The following is a 15,663-nucleotide window of genomic DNA, read 5'->3' on the forward strand; positions in this document are numbered from 1 at the left end:
ATATCTGGTATTATTAATAGATCCATATGAAAAACTGAGTTGTAAGGGTTGGAAATCTGATTTTTTAACAAGCTGTGTGGGTGATCCAAATGGGAGTCTTTGTTCTAGCTTCCCCACATTAAGTTCATGATGCACCTGCTGACAATTTCATCTCTCAACTCAAAGATAATATAATGAAAAATAAAATAATTCTGGGGAACAAGAAGAAATTGGTTGGTGAATTAAAGATGTCAGAAACTTCTTCATTCATTCAATCATTCATGAAATCTTCATTGAGTGTCTACCAAGTGTTGGGCTCTGCCTTAAATTCTGAAGAAACAGTGATGAGCAAAAGCAGTTGCAGCACTTCCCATAGAATTTAAAGTCCAGGGGAAGCAACTGTAATCAATTTATCATATAGGTAAGCATAAAAGCACAACGTGAAAAGTGTTAACAGGGAGAGGTACGTGGAAGGAGCTTAAATGCCACTTAGAATATGGAAGTCAGGAAAGTCCTCTCTGTGGAAGTGACAATTAAACTGACAGCTGAGAGGACTGGGAATTGCTAAATCAAAGATGGACTGGACGCTAGGTAAAGGGAACAGCCTTCTTTCACGCAGTCATTCAACACCTTCAGGCACTACTCTTATAGCTGAGGATACAGCAATGAACACCGTGAATTCCCTGCCCATGTAGAGGTTGTGATTTAGTTTCAGGAGAAATGAACCATAAACAAATGACCAAATAAATATAAACATCAGCTGATGTTTTTGTTTTTGTTTTGGCATCAGGGATTAAACCCAAGGGCACTTAAGCACTAAGCCACATCCCCAGCCCTTTTTTTACTTTTAATTTTGAGACAGGGTCTCACTAAGTTACCTAGGGCCTTGATAAGTTGCTGAGGCTGGTTTTGAACTTGGATCCTCCTGCCTCAGCCTCCTGAGCCACTGGGATTACAGGCATGCCACTGCAGCGGGCATATCAGCTGGCATTAAACTCTGTGAAAAAAAAAACGGCTAAGATGAATATCAGGGAGTAAGATATTTTTGAGGTGAATGTCAGGAGTCAGCAATGGGTGGATATGGAGGTGAAGAAGAAGGATGTGTCAAAAGCAATTCTTGACTTTCTGGTTTGTACAACAGAATGGACAATTATTTCATTCATGGAAACAGGAAAAACTAGAATAGGACGGCTTGAAGTGAAAATGTGAGATCCCAGAGAAAATGTCAAGGAAGTAATTGTGCATCTACTGTGGTCTGAAACTCAAGGGTGAGGTCTGGGCAGGAGAGATTAATTTGTGAGAGATAATGCAAAACTGAAAGGAAAGAGAGTTTTCAGAAGGGTAGATTGATAAGCAAGTGATGAAACGGTTGGTCAATCATGCAGCTCTCTGAGAAGCCTGGACAGAATGAAATTCAAACGTAAATGTGGACATAAGCCTAATATTACAAAGAGGGACAGTTTTCCCCCCATTAGACAGGTTGATGCAGCCAGGTGAGGTGGCACACACCTGTAATTCCAGCAGCTTGGGAGACTGAGGCAGGAGGATCTCGAGTTCAAAGCCAGCCTCAGCAAAATTGAGGCTCTAAGTAACTCAGCAAGACCCTGTCTCTAAATAAAAATATAAAGTAGGACTGGAGATGTGGCTCAGTGGTTGAGTGCCCCTTAGTTCAATCCCCAGTACCCCTTCCCCCACAAAAAAGGGTTGATGCAGGTACAAGGAGACTTATTTGTAATTATTGATTTGTTTATTCAACAACTATATCATGCATCTTCAAGTACTAGGGATATGGAAATTTAAAAAAACAATCCTTACCATCAAGAAGCTCACATATATGACAGATTTTACAAGTGCAGCAATGAAAAGAGTTCATGAGAACTATGAGAACGCTTGGCCTGGCTGGGTGCACACGCTGAGACTTTTGGAATGTAGATTTTCCAAAGATCAAAGGCAATATGGGTATGACAGGGGGGTCTATCTATGATAAGGAGGAGAAAATTAAGACACCTCTCCAGGTGGGTGGGAGAGTGTCAAGGGACAGAGTTCAGGCTGTACACTTATCCATCAGAGGAAATAAATGCCATTTCCAGTAGATCGTGAGGGTCCCACGTTGAACTGTTTGCAATCCTAGGCTTCAATTTCTTCAAAGACATTTCCTCAGGAAATTTCTCCTTGAAAACTAGAGCAAGGCCTTAGTCTGTGCTTGTTGTCAATCTTTCCTGAGGTCTGAATGGAACAGCCTCTCCACCCCTACCAATATCCAAACTGCAAACCTCCTTAGGGCTCCCCCACACTCTCTTGCCCACATCCTCTGTGTGCTTTCCTCCCTTCCTCCGGGTTCTTTCTTCCCATGGCCTCCCTCCCTCCTAATTTTCCATCAGCTTTTTGGAGTTCCTTCCATCTGTTTCTTCTTGCTCTAACTGAAAGGTCGGTATCCTACTAGGACTCTATTTCCCTCTGTAACTGCCTCAACATACGGTTGTTCAGTCCTTCATATCAGAGGGTGTTGGCATTCTCTGACACCCACACATACTTGCAGCCCTCTTTTTGGTACATCAGACCATTTGATTATTAATCTCCCTGGCATCACTGCCATCCATCACCTTATGAATCATTATTCCATTTTCTAATCAGAGTTTGGGGTACTGAAACACCATCTTTCTCTTCACTGTCCAATCCTGCAGATATTGTTGTAGGTGACCCAACAAATACACATATCTCCCAGTTCCCTTGGACTGATTCAAACCCAATGATTTTTGGATCCTTCTCCTCACTGGAAAAAAACCATTCCCTTGGCCAGATAATTGCCTCCAGAGAGGCTCCAACTCTGAAATTCTGATTCCAACAGCTTATTCTCTGACAACATTATGCTCCTGACAATGTTGGGCTTCCCTGTGACAGTAATCACAACCCTTATATTCTGACCTCATCAAGTAATCCAGTCTCTTGACCCTCCCCCATTTTCCCTCAATCTGTTAGTCTCTCCTGGCTCTAGTTCCATCCCAAATGACCCTACACTACATAACTTTAATCATTCCCCTAAATCATTTCCTTAATCCATATACCCAATATCCTTGATATCTTTGGTACTTTTCACCTCTAGAATCCAAACCCTGGAAAAAAATGTTGGAAGACCAGCTTCTCTGCACCTGTTCAAGTACCATCTGCACCACCAAGTGCAGCTGTGGAAAGCTGCACATTCCTGCAGATTGATGACACTAGTGTTTCCAGGTCTGAATAGATCCAATCTTGTTCAAGCAGTGTCCCCTGGGTCCTAGTCATCTCATTCAATCCTTTACTCCTTCACCATCTTCTGAAGTCCTCCAACCCACAATTCCTGTGCTCGTTTTCACACATGAACTCCTTTCCTGTTCAGAAGAAAATAAGAGTCTTAACGACAACTCTGTCAGTTTATCCATCTTATGGATAAATTGCAAAGTCTGTCAGCTTCTTTCTTTCTCTCCCTGCAAATCCCATACCTGTATGTATTTATCTGTATTTTAATCAAATTAGTATTATACCAAATTAATGTATCTTTCTTTCTGTCTTCGGTCTAATTCTTGGACTTGACTCCTAGATGGCATTTGCATATCTCTCTTTTTCTGAGACCTCATTATAATGTCCCTCCTCTCACTAGATCAAGCCTATTCTTCATTACTAATTTTCTTATTAATTTCTCATATTTTAAAATAGTAAAAACAAATAAACATGCTTTGCCAGTTCTATCTTCTTCTCTCCAGAGTCAGGCTTCTGAAAAAAGTTATCCAGTTATACTTTTATGCCATTCCCTAGTTTCACTTCCATTCACTTCGTCTGGTTGCAATCTTTTTTCTACACCCACCAATTCATGAAACTCCTCTTCAGGCCTATTAATTATGTCCCAGTCAGGGAACCTGATGGACACTTCTCTATTCTTATTTTACTTGCACCTCCTGCCCATTTGATGTTGGTGTCTATCTCCTTTGTCTCCAGTGTCCCTGCTTTCTTCTTCTTTGTTTATTCCCTCTCATGTTCTTGTTAGGTTCTTCCTCTGTCTGTCCCTTAATATTGGTTTGACAACATTGGATAAACTCATCTAATTTCACATATGAATTACCTCTGGTGAGTTAGCATCTTCCTAACTAGAGTTTCTAACCCAAACTTCTCAAATATGCAGTCATTCTACTTATATGCCTAAGCAACAATAGAGATTTGCATAAAACCTTCCTATATCCTAACTTAGCAGATTAAATATTTCTCATGTTTCCTTTTTGCTAAGTTAAACACCACTATTACCTATCTTACGTATCTCTACCAGAAGCCAGAAAGTCAGACCCACTTTGTTTCACCTTCTACATCCAAGTCAGTGAATACTGATGTTTTCACTTTTCATTAAATATCCTACCCTTTTCACTCTCTATATTTTCACTTAAACTTTTATTACTTGTCAACTCAATTCTGCAAAATCTCTTATCTAGTTCTCTGCTCTAGTCTCTATTTGTTTAAGATCCACTCTCTACACTGCAACTGGATCAACTTTCTGAATCTCTGATCTGCTCAGGTTGCTTTCTTTCGTACATTCTTCCATGGTCATTGTCTTCAGGTAAGATTCATGCCTTTATGATATTGTCCCTGATTGCATCTATCAAAAACCTCACCCTTCTTTTCCCAAGGCCTCTTTATCCTTTCAGATGTAGTTCAGATATTCTCTCCTCAGGGGGCTCTTTCCATGACCCCACCCTCAATATCGTTAAAAGGTCCATTCAAGGTCTTTGTAACCCTTACTTAGGTATTGCAATTATTTGTCACTTATTTAATTACTCATCTTTTATGTTTCACGTTGTTCATGCATAACGCTTACCACATTTATTGTTATCACTTGTTGAGTCTATGTTTCTTCTTCCTCAGAATATGAACTGAATAATAAGAATTACCTGCACATATGTTCACTGAGTACCCAGGATTGTTCTAAAAGTTTTAACTTGTGTTAACTCATTTGGCCCTTGCAGCACCATTAAACCCACCTTGAACTAACTGCTAGAATCAAGCCTTTATGTAACAACTTAGATCGGCAGTTTCCGGACCTCTGGAGGTCTCAGGACACTTCAGGAGCCAACTGGACAAAAACTACTTTCATAAAAATGCTACTATGTTGTTTACCTATTTTACTGGGTTGATATTTACACTAATGATGAAAAAGCACCTGGGGCAGAGGGGCAAAACATGAATTGACACAAAGGCCCCAAAATGTCATTGCATTCGTTGTCTTGTGCTGAGGAGAAAGAAAGAAAGAAAGAAAGAAAGAAGAGAGAGAGAGAGAGAGAGAGAGAGAGAGAGAGGGAGGGAGGGAGGGAGGGAGGGAGGGAAAGAAAGAAAGAAAGAAAGAAAGAAAGAAAGAAAAGAAAGAAAGAAGAAAGAAAGAAGGAAGAAATGGCCAGTTTGCTAAGAATGTCCTTTAAGAAGTTGTTAGAAATAACATATTTCAACTTTTGTGCACATTTTTAGTAATTTCTATGGTGAAATGCAAAGTACACAGAAAGCCCTCCTGCTGCACACAAAAAATAGGTTGCTGGCATTGAAGAAAAGCATTGTGGACTGGGCCTAGAGCTGAACTAAGCTGATGGTTTGCACACAAAGCATGTTTACCTGAAAGAATGACTGACAGACAAACTGTGATCATTCAGATTTGGGTATTTGGCAGATGTTTTCTCAAAATAAACTAAGTGAATCTGACACCAGAGAAAATAACTGAAAGTGTTTGCCAATGATAAACTGAGTTATTGAGTGGAAACTGGAGTTTTGGAAGATTTGTATCAGGAAACATTGAGCTTGATGGCATCCCAGCTATTTAAAGACTGCTGGTGAGATCGGTGGTGATCTTCTCAAATCTGATTTTATGATGTTATATAATGAAATGTGTCAATGTTTGGAAGATTGGCATAACTCAGGGAGCCATTATCTTCCAAATTACCAAGTATGCTATAAATTTATGCATGAGTAAAAGACCATCTAAAGGGCAAACAGACCAATGGATCTTATTGTAGCAAAATATGAAAAGTTCATTAATTTAGATTCTACATTATACTGAACTTCAAGAAACTATAATTTACCAAGGTTTTGGTAGAATATCAAAGGAAACTTCCACAATTATCTAAAAAGGCTTTAAATATTTCCTCCTTTTCCAATTAATCTCTGTGGGAGACCAGATTTTCTTATATATTCAACCAAAACAATATAGAGAGACAGATTATATACAGAAACAGATATGAAAATCTATTTCTTTAAAGCAGATATGCAGGATATTTGCAAATATGTAAAACAGTGCCAAATCTTCTCAAAATATATACTTTTTTTAATTTGGAAAATATTTGTTTTCTTAAAAATATGTTATTTCTTTTAACATTTAATAGGTTTTAAATGATAAATAAATACTTTTAAATGTTTCAGTTTTGTTTTCAAATATACTAAATATTGGTGGATATAACCACATTAAAGCTCTTTGGGTTATTTGGTAATTTTTAAGGGCACAAAAGATGAGGGACAAAATAGGCCAGAACAGCTAGTTTAGATGATCACAGCAAGGAGGACTATTTCACTCAGGCTAAAGTTTAGGTAAATAGAAACCATCATTTTTTTGCGATTTAATCCCAAAGAAACATAACTGCTTATTGATTAAGATATGATTCAGGATTTCAGACCCAAATTTTTAAAGAAACCCGGCATTTTATCAGAGGTTTTGAGAGCAACAGAAGCCAACTACAATTTTACTAGTTTTCTATTGTTATATATTAAATAAACCACAATTTTTCAGCTTAAAGCATCAGGTGATTATTACCTCACAGACTCCAGATGGTTGTAGAAACTCATGGAACTTTACTTCTTCAAAGAAGACTCCTTCTTCAGAAAACCAGTCACTCTTTTAAAGGGATCAACTTATTAGATCAGGTCCCCCTTTTCAAACAGATGAAGTCAGTTGATTAAGGACCTTAATAACATCTGTAAAATCCTCTCACCTTTGCCAAATGAGGTAATAATCATAAAAACATCATCACAATCTCCATATTGTATTGGTTACCAAGTTGCGGGCCCTGCCTGTTCTCAAAAAGAGGGGATTATACAGGGCTCTGAGCATTGATATTGATTATACAGAACTCTGCCTATTGTGGCAATCTAGACAAATGGGGAATTTCTTCTAAGTAAAGTGGGTAGCCACACAGTCAAAGAAATGTTTGAAGGACCAGTCTCAAATGAACAAGTCCTAAGAGCTATCAAAGTCTCATTTTTTCTATCAAAAAGAAAACAATTAATTGATAAGGTTACCCTGGTCAACATGCCACAACTAGATGAATTGACTCCAAATATATTGTTGAAAAGTTTGTGTATCTTTATCAAAATTGGAAAATCCTATTCCTTCACCAAGTGTATCTTGATAGAGATCCCCACAAAGCAAGAGAAATGCTGCCCACAATGGAGGTAATAACTAGTAGAGGAAAGAAGAGATACTGAAAAGCCCCAAAACAAATACCCACCAAAGTCATCATCCCAAAGATATCATAACTCTTCAATGTGCAAAGCCAGAGAAACGTTATACTTCAATGGTATATGCTTATAATTTAAAAATTGGTAATTCTTTTATTATTGTTATTATTATTTTATTTCAATTTCACTTTATTTTAAGGGTGCTAAGGAACCATATACAATTGTGCAATTATCTATATCTCTCCCAAAAAACTACAAACCTTCAGAGATTGTGTGACATTTTTCTTGGTGCCATATTCCAAATCTAAATATGCTGCCCACAAAATGTGCTTTCCAATGTTTTACTTTCAATTCTGAAGGGACACATTATTTCTAAGTTTCAAAATTTTCAGTTATTTTAACAATTAAAGAATTGCACATTGAAAATACCATGATTTTGATGATTTCATGATGTATTCTTTTTAGAGCTGATGATGACACCATATCTCCCCAATTATGTTTTTCATTTGGGGAATTTTAAGTTCTGTTCCAAAGAAAGGAACAACACAACACACGTATCCTTTCTATATTTTACAGGTATTTTTAAGCCCTTAGCATTCACACAATTACCGTGCCCAGGGTTTCAGAAACCACACCCGATGTCCCAGAATAAATATGCCCTATCTCTGAGAGGACAGAATTAGAAAGTGACACTGAGAGAAAACTCTTCATTACATGTAAGCAGAAACTTACCATTAGCATTCTGTCTTTTAAATGTTCATGATGTTTTAATGGTAATACTTATAACCCCAAAATTCCATACTCTGTAATTTCTTGAATGTACTTCCTTCTTTCAAAAACCTTGTCCCATAACCCAGCAGTATCTCTGGGTATGATTTTTTTTTTTTTCTTGTATGTGATTGTCATGCCCATTGTAGGGTGACTAGCATCCTCAACTCCTGGGAACTCAACACAAGGAACATTCTCAGTCAGCTCTCATAATAGATATTTTGAAATTGTCTACCTTTGTAATTTGAAATGTAATTTTAAGATTATAGTTATTTGATTCATTGTACACAAATGGGGTCCAACTTTCATTTCTCTGGTTGTACACGAAGCAGAGTCACATTGTTTGCGTAATCATACATGTACATAGGATAATGATGTTTGTTTCATTTCAATATCTTTCTTTCTCTTCTCCCCCTCCCCACCCCTCATTTCCTTCTACACAATCCATCCTTCCTCCATTCTTCCCTTACCCCCTCCCTCCCCTGTTATGTTATCAGCATCCACTTATCAGAGAAAACATTTGGCCTTTGGTTTTTTAAGATTGGCTTATCTCACTTAGCATAATATTCTCCAACTCCATCCTAAAAGATGACTATCACACATCCCCTTTGACTTGTTTGTTAATGACACGGAATGACTTTACTATTTTATTTTGAATATTTCATTATTGTTGCTATGAAACAGATGCAGATAGTTGTTCTTTTTCAAATGGAAATACAATTTAGGTATTGTTTACCCCTCATGTTAGTACTTGCCTTCAATATTACTTGCATCTTCTGTTTGAGATGGTCTCTCCTGCCCCATTACCCCTCCTCCTTCACCTCTGCCATCATTTCAAGGGATTCCAAAATCACTCTTTCTCTTTAGAAAAGGCAAATTGTTCACATCTTCCTGACTTCAGCTTTCAACAGTGTACTGCATGAGATTCATTTTTACCATTGCACAAACGAAGTATGATTTCAGGTATTTTTAGACCAGGTATCTGGTTAACATTACCTTCTTGTTGATGTGCAAGTAACATAGCTCTGGCCCAATCCATGAATCTGTAACCACATTTCCAAGGATCCCTGGCAGGGGTCTAGCCTCTCCTTCTGAATTCCTCAAGATTCTTCATTCTCTGCTGATGTGCTCACTCTTATCACAATTTCTCCTTCCTTTCTGTTTCCAGTGGTAGACGCCGCTCCATTTCCCAAGAGTACCACTAACATAAATGTACAGATCTTTCTGAAGCTGTAGGGTAACAGAATGGGATTTTTTTCTTTAATTAAAAATTCGACCTCACCGTTCAGCCTCTTCATCCACAGCCCTCGTTTTTTCATCAGCATTCTTAGTGCCTCAGAGATGTCATTCACCCTCACCCTCAGGCTCTCTTACTCCTCTCAGAACATAGTTAGACACAGTACTTATGAACTATATCTGGGGATGACATCATTGAAAAAGGTAACCGAACTGCATCATTAATCATGGACAACGGTGTACATTTCCTTTAAAGCTAGGAATTTCATTGTATGTTTAAAAGTCTAGTTGTGAAAATGCTACTGTGAACTTGTAATAAAGAAATGTTAAGCTCTGTAGATGTGACTTAGTGCATATGTGGGTACATAAATAACAGGTGTTTTGTATGTATGTATACATTTGTAAAATGCATACGTGTACACGTATCTAACTCTTCTTCATCTAATATTACTGTGACTCTTCTATTTAATTAATTAATCTATCTATCTATTTATTTTTATGGTGTTGGGGATTGAACAACCCAGGGTCTCACACATGCTAGGCAAGTGCTGTACCACTGTGCCACACCTACAGCCCCAAATGTGACTTTTTACTTTATATGTGATAGAAACTAGAAGATTTTCTCAAGAAAATGGAGGAAATTTTGCAAATAATAGATTTATTTTACCTGGATATTCTGTACATTGAGGTTTTGTTTTTGTGTATATGACTATAATGACTATTTCTTTTCTTTTTCTTCTGGAAAAAAAAAAACAAAACAATTTTTACTTTGCTGTCCTCCCTCCTCTTGCTTTCCAGTTCAATCTCCTTTTTTTTTTTTTTTTTTTTTTTTTTCCTATTTTCACACACTGGGTATTTTCTTGGAGTCTATTGTAACCTGACAATGTTCCCAATGTTTCCTTTGATGTTGTATTCTAAGCTACCTTAAAAAAAATGTAAAATCTTTTCTTTCTTTCCTGTGTCAACTTTTGAAATAAAAAGAAGGGCAAGCATCTTCAAAGCCAGCAGCTTCTTCTTCCTGTTGCACATTCCAGCAGCAGGGCTTATGTTGCTTGCTGGTTTTCCTGCTTTTCATTCCTGAGGAGCTGCCTCAGCTGCTGGAGGGAGTGATTGATTCCTGAGGGAGTTGCTGATGGGTGTAAGCCAGCACCCTGGGGTGTGCAACAGAGCTGTGAGAAAACCCCCTTTCCTCTCTGTAGCGTCTCTACAGAGAAGTCACTGCAGTGAATGTATTTCATGACAGCTGGAGGTAGCAAATGTGGGGGTAGCCTGAGCTCTGGAGTGCCAGGTCTGAATGCTAAGCAGGGACCTCACCTTTGGATGTTTGCATACATCCATTTGAATGCACAGCATTTCCTGTTATGCAGAAGATTCACAGATGTCTGGATACAAAACTTAAGGATTTTGAAGAATCAGAGGAAAGTTGAGTTTTTGAGCCTTTTCTTTGGCCCTTTCACCTCCATATAGAAGAATTTCATCACCCAAATGACAAAAATAAATAAATAAATAAAGCTGGGGGGATTGACAAACAAAAATCTCTCCTTTGAAATTCATTTTCTTTGATCAACTCATGACACAAAGGTCTTTGTCCAGTCCTCTAAATCAGTATATATGCACATGCTAAAACCATGCATATCATGCTAGCATGTCATGTTTAAATGTTTTTAAGTTGCGTAGAGGGCCCATGTTTATTAAGGGAAATGTCCCAATTCAGACATTGAGGAATGCAGCAGAGAAGTTAGATAAGAACGAGAAGACTAGAAAATTAGAGAAGTATTCCTTACAAGGCAAGTCAAGTCTCAAGATTTGCTGGACTCCAAGGCTCTTCATATGTTCAATTTGTAGTACAGAATTAGAGTCGCCGTTATCACCCTAAACTCTTAATAGTGCATCTGAATTGAATTTGTCTGCTAACCTAGTAGGCCTGTAGACTAATATTATGCTTGGCAGACACTTGCTTTTAGGGAAGGAGGAAAGTCCTCAAAATTACACCTTAGGTTTAGCAGAGGACAGCAAGGAAAAGCCCGCTGTTCTATCTTGGGCACTGGGTAATGGTATAATTCTGGAGTTTGAGATCAGGTTCAAACCATTGCTCTGCCACATGTTGGTGGTCCCTTTAAAAAGTTGATTTTTATAAGTTCCTGTAATAAATTGGGGGAAAGAACTGCATGAAAATTTATAAAAACCACCAAATAAAAAAGGAAAGACTATTGGTTCTGAATTTTTATAGCAAGGAAGTCAACCACCATCTCTTCTATTTAAGCAGAAATTCAAAGGCAGACCAGGGGGGCAATTGCTATCAGGTCCCCCTCTCCTCTGGTAAGATCTCTGATTCTTTTCTTCTTACTTGAACAAATCCTACTCTTTAATGCTCATTCTTTATTGTCCATGGAGTTTGTTCTTCAATTTGTGAGATAAGAATCTGGAAAGTCATTGTTCAGGAGGCTGAGGTCCTGCTGCGACACTGGATCCAGTTTCATCTTTAAAAGGGCTCATCTGGGATCCTTCAGAAGGTATGATCTCTGCACTATGAACACTTTATCCAGTCACCTACTGTATCATGGACCTCTGGACTGCCCTATGTATGAAATGCTCAAAACTACAAATGGCCCTACAGATTGGAATTCAAAATGAAATCCCCCATCTGTAGGGGCCTTCGATAAGCCTCTGTATGGGGACCCTGACGTTCTTTCCCTACCAGTGATCCTTTCCATCTTGAAATAGCCAGAATGGCCGTTGCCTCTGTCCCTAATGGTAGGTAGGGCAATTTCTTCAGAGTGGGGCATAATGAAAAAATAGGATAGACAGGGAGGCACTTAAGGCAATGGGGCCCATAAAGACTAAAGGTAAAGGCTACTGCATGAGAATAACCTGTAGAAGGATTCCAAACATTCCATAAAATTCCTTTTTCCCAGAGCTGTGGGAAAAGGGAAGCAGACTGGACCTTAGTGAAGGCTACCAAATGAAGGATTAAAAGGGCACAACTAATCAGAAGGTCATGAGCCAAACCAATAGCTTTGGCACTTTTCCAATGCCTTGATTATCATAGATATTGAACAATAGCCTTCATAAGTTTCTAATACCTGATTAGCCTCAATATTTATCATAGCCTTGATATTTTCCAATTCCTGATTACCACAGATAGTGATCAAATGCCCCTACCCAGCTATATAAGCCCCTACACTAGTACATTTGAGTAGCATCTTGCTATCAGGTACCCTCTCACAGGGGAAGAGCTATGCTTCTTTTCTTCTCACTTGAATAATTCTACTATTTTTGCTAAACAAAAAGAAGAAGAAGAAAAGGTCAGGTGAGGGAGTGGGAAAAGTTTAGCAATGGCAGTAGGGGAGCCTGCAGGGTGTCCTGATTGGAGGCTGCTGGCTGTAAGCAGGCAAACTAGAAGCAGGGAAGCCTATGTGATTGCTTAGGAGGTGTGTTGTTGGCTTTCTGTTGGTGCTAAGTGGGATAATGGGGACAAAAATTAAGGAAGCTGTCCAGTAATTATGTCCTAAAGATATTTGGAGTCAACTGTTAAAGAAATTATTGCTTATTCCTGTATTGCCACTGGCGATAACAATCTGGCTTCCTGCTACTCTGACTTATGGCAGGTTGACTTCCTGGATTGTTTATTGTAGATAAAGGGGTTGGTTTCCTGGGCAGGTTGCTGCAGGTTGTGGATCAAAGATCCACCTTATTATTTTATTGTTCTTCTTTTTTTTTTTTATTGTAACAAATGGGATACATGTTGTTTCTCTGTTTGTACATGGCGTAAAGGCATACCATTTGTGTAATCATAAATTTACATAGAGTAATGTTGTTTGATTCATTCTGTTATTTTTCCCTTCCCCCCACCCCATCCCACCCTTCTTTACCCTCTATACAGTACTTCCTTCCTCCATACTTGCCCCCCTCCCTAACCCTAACTCTAACCTTAACACTAACCCTTCCCATCCCCCCCATTATGTGTCATCCTCCACTTATTAGCGATATCATTCGTCCTTTGGCTTTTTGAGATTGGCTTATCTCACTTAGCATGATATTCTCCAATTTCATCCATTTGCCTGCAAATGCCATAATTTTATCATTCTTTATGGCTGAGTAATATTCCATTGTATATATATACCACAGTTTCTTTATCCACTCATCAATTGAAGGGCATCTAGGTTGGTTCCACAGTCTGGCTATTGTGAATTGAGCAGCTATGAACATTGATGTGGCTGTATCTCTGTAGTATGCTGATTTTAAGTCCTTGGGTATAGGCCAAGGAGTGGGATAGCTGGGTCAAATGGAGGGTCCATTCCAAGTTTTCTAAGGAATCTCCACACTGCTTTCAAGAGTGGCTGCACTCATTTGCAGCCCCACCAGCAATGTATGAGTGTACCTTTCTCCCCACATCCTCGCCAACACCTGTTGTTGCTCGTATTCTTGATAATCGCCATTCTAATTGGGGTGAGATGGAATCTTAGGGTGGTTTTGATTTGCATTTCTCTTATTAGTAGAGATGTTGAACATTTTCCATATGTTTGTTGATTGCTTGTAGATCTTCTTCTGTGAAGTGTCTGTTCATTTCTTAGCCCATTTGTTGACTGGATTATTTGAATTCTTGGAGTAGAGTTTTTTTGAGTTCTTTATAGATTCTGGAGATTAGTGCTCTATCTGAAGTATGATTGGCAAAGATATTCTCCCACTCTGTAGGCTCTTTCTTCGCACTGCTGATAGTTTTCCTTGCTGAGAGAAAGCTTTTAGTTTGATTCTATCCCAGTGGTTGATTCTAGCTTTTATTTCTTGTGCTAATGGGAGTCCTGTTAAGGAAGTCTGATCCTAGACCAACAAGGTGAAGATTTGGACCTACTTTTTCTTCTATAATCTGCAGGGTCTCTGGTCTGATTCCGAGGTCCTTAATCCATTTTGAGTTTAGTTTCGTGCCTGGTGAGAGATATGGGTTTAGTTTCATTCTGTTGCATATGGATTTCCAATTCTCCCAGCACCATTTGTTGAAGAGGCTATCTTTTCTCCATGCATATTTTTGGCACCTTTGTCTAGTATGAGAAAATTGTATTTATTTGGGTTTGTGTCCGTGTCCTCTATTCTGTACCATTGATCTACCTTCTATTTTGGTACCAATACCATGCCGTTTTTGTTACTATTGCTTTGTAGTAGAGTTGAAGATCTGGTATTGCAATACCCCCTGTTTCACTCTTCCTGCTAAGGATTGCTTTAGCTATTCTGGGTTTCTTATTCTTCCAGATGAATTTCATAATTGCTTGCTCTATTTCTGTAAGGTACGTCATTGGGATTTTAATTGGAATTGCATTGAATTTGTATAGCACTTTAGGTAGTATGGCCATTTTGACAATATTAATTCTTCCTGTCCAAGAACATGGAAGATCTTTCCATCTTCTAAGGTGTTCTTTAATTTCTTTCTTTAGTGTTGTATAGTTCTCATTGTAGAGGTCTTTCACCTCTTTTGTGAGATTGATTCCCAAGTATTTTATTTTCTCGAGGCTATTGTGAATGGGGTAGTTTTCCTAATTTCTCTTTCTGAAGATTCATCACTTATTTATAAAAATGCGTTGGATTTATGGGCATTGATCTTGTAACCTGCTACTTTACTGAATTCACTTATGAGTTCTAAGAGTTTTCTGGTGGAATTTCCAGGTTCCTCTAAATATATAATCATGTCATCAGCGAACAGGGATAGTTTGAGTTCTTCTTTTCCAATTCGTATCCCGTTAATTTCTTTGGTTTGTCTAATTGCTCTGGCTAGAGTCTCAAGAACGATGTTGAATAGAAGTGGTAAAAGAGGGCATCCCTGCCTTGTTCCAGTTTTTAGGGGAATGCTTTCAGTTTTTCACCATTTAGAATGATATTAGCCATGGGCTTAGCATAGATGGCCTTTACAATGTTAAGGAATGTTCCCACTATCCCTATTTTTTCTAGTGTTTTGAGCATGAAGGGGGTGCTGTATTTTATCAAATGATTTTTCTGCATCTATTGAAATAATCATGTGATTCTTGACTTTAAGTCTATTGATATGGTGAATGACATTTATTGATTTCCTGATGTTGAACCAACCTTGCATCCCTGGCATGAAACCCACTTGATCATGGTGCACTATCTTTTAATATGTTTTTGTATGCGATTTGCTAAAATTTTGTTGAGAATTTTGCGTCGATGTTCATTAAGGATATTGGTCTGAAATTTCTTTCCTTGATGAGTCTC

The 15,663-nt window shown here is 38.3% G+C and overlaps 1 protein-coding gene across 5 annotated transcripts in view; it reads left to right on the forward strand.

Annotated features, from left to right (window-relative positions):
• FAR2 (fatty acyl-CoA reductase 2) overlaps positions 1-15,663 on the forward strand; it is a 181,821-nt gene that overhangs the window by 105,921 nt on the left and 60,237 nt on the right. Inside the window, exon 2 of one of the 5 annotated variants that reach the window (XM_079139386.1) lies at positions 8,014-8,153. The exons of the other annotated variants lie outside the window; for them this stretch is intronic. The gene's annotated coding sequence lies outside the window, so the exon portion shown is untranslated. The remainder of the gene's footprint in view (positions 1-8,013; positions 8,154-15,663) is intronic. 5 annotated transcript variants of the gene reach the window in all.

Source organism: Sciurus vulgaris (assembly GCF_902686455.1).
Source record: "Sciurus vulgaris genome assembly, chromosome: 5".
NCBI classification, from domain to species: Eukaryota; Metazoa; Chordata; class Mammalia; order Rodentia; family Sciuridae; genus Sciurus; species Sciurus vulgaris.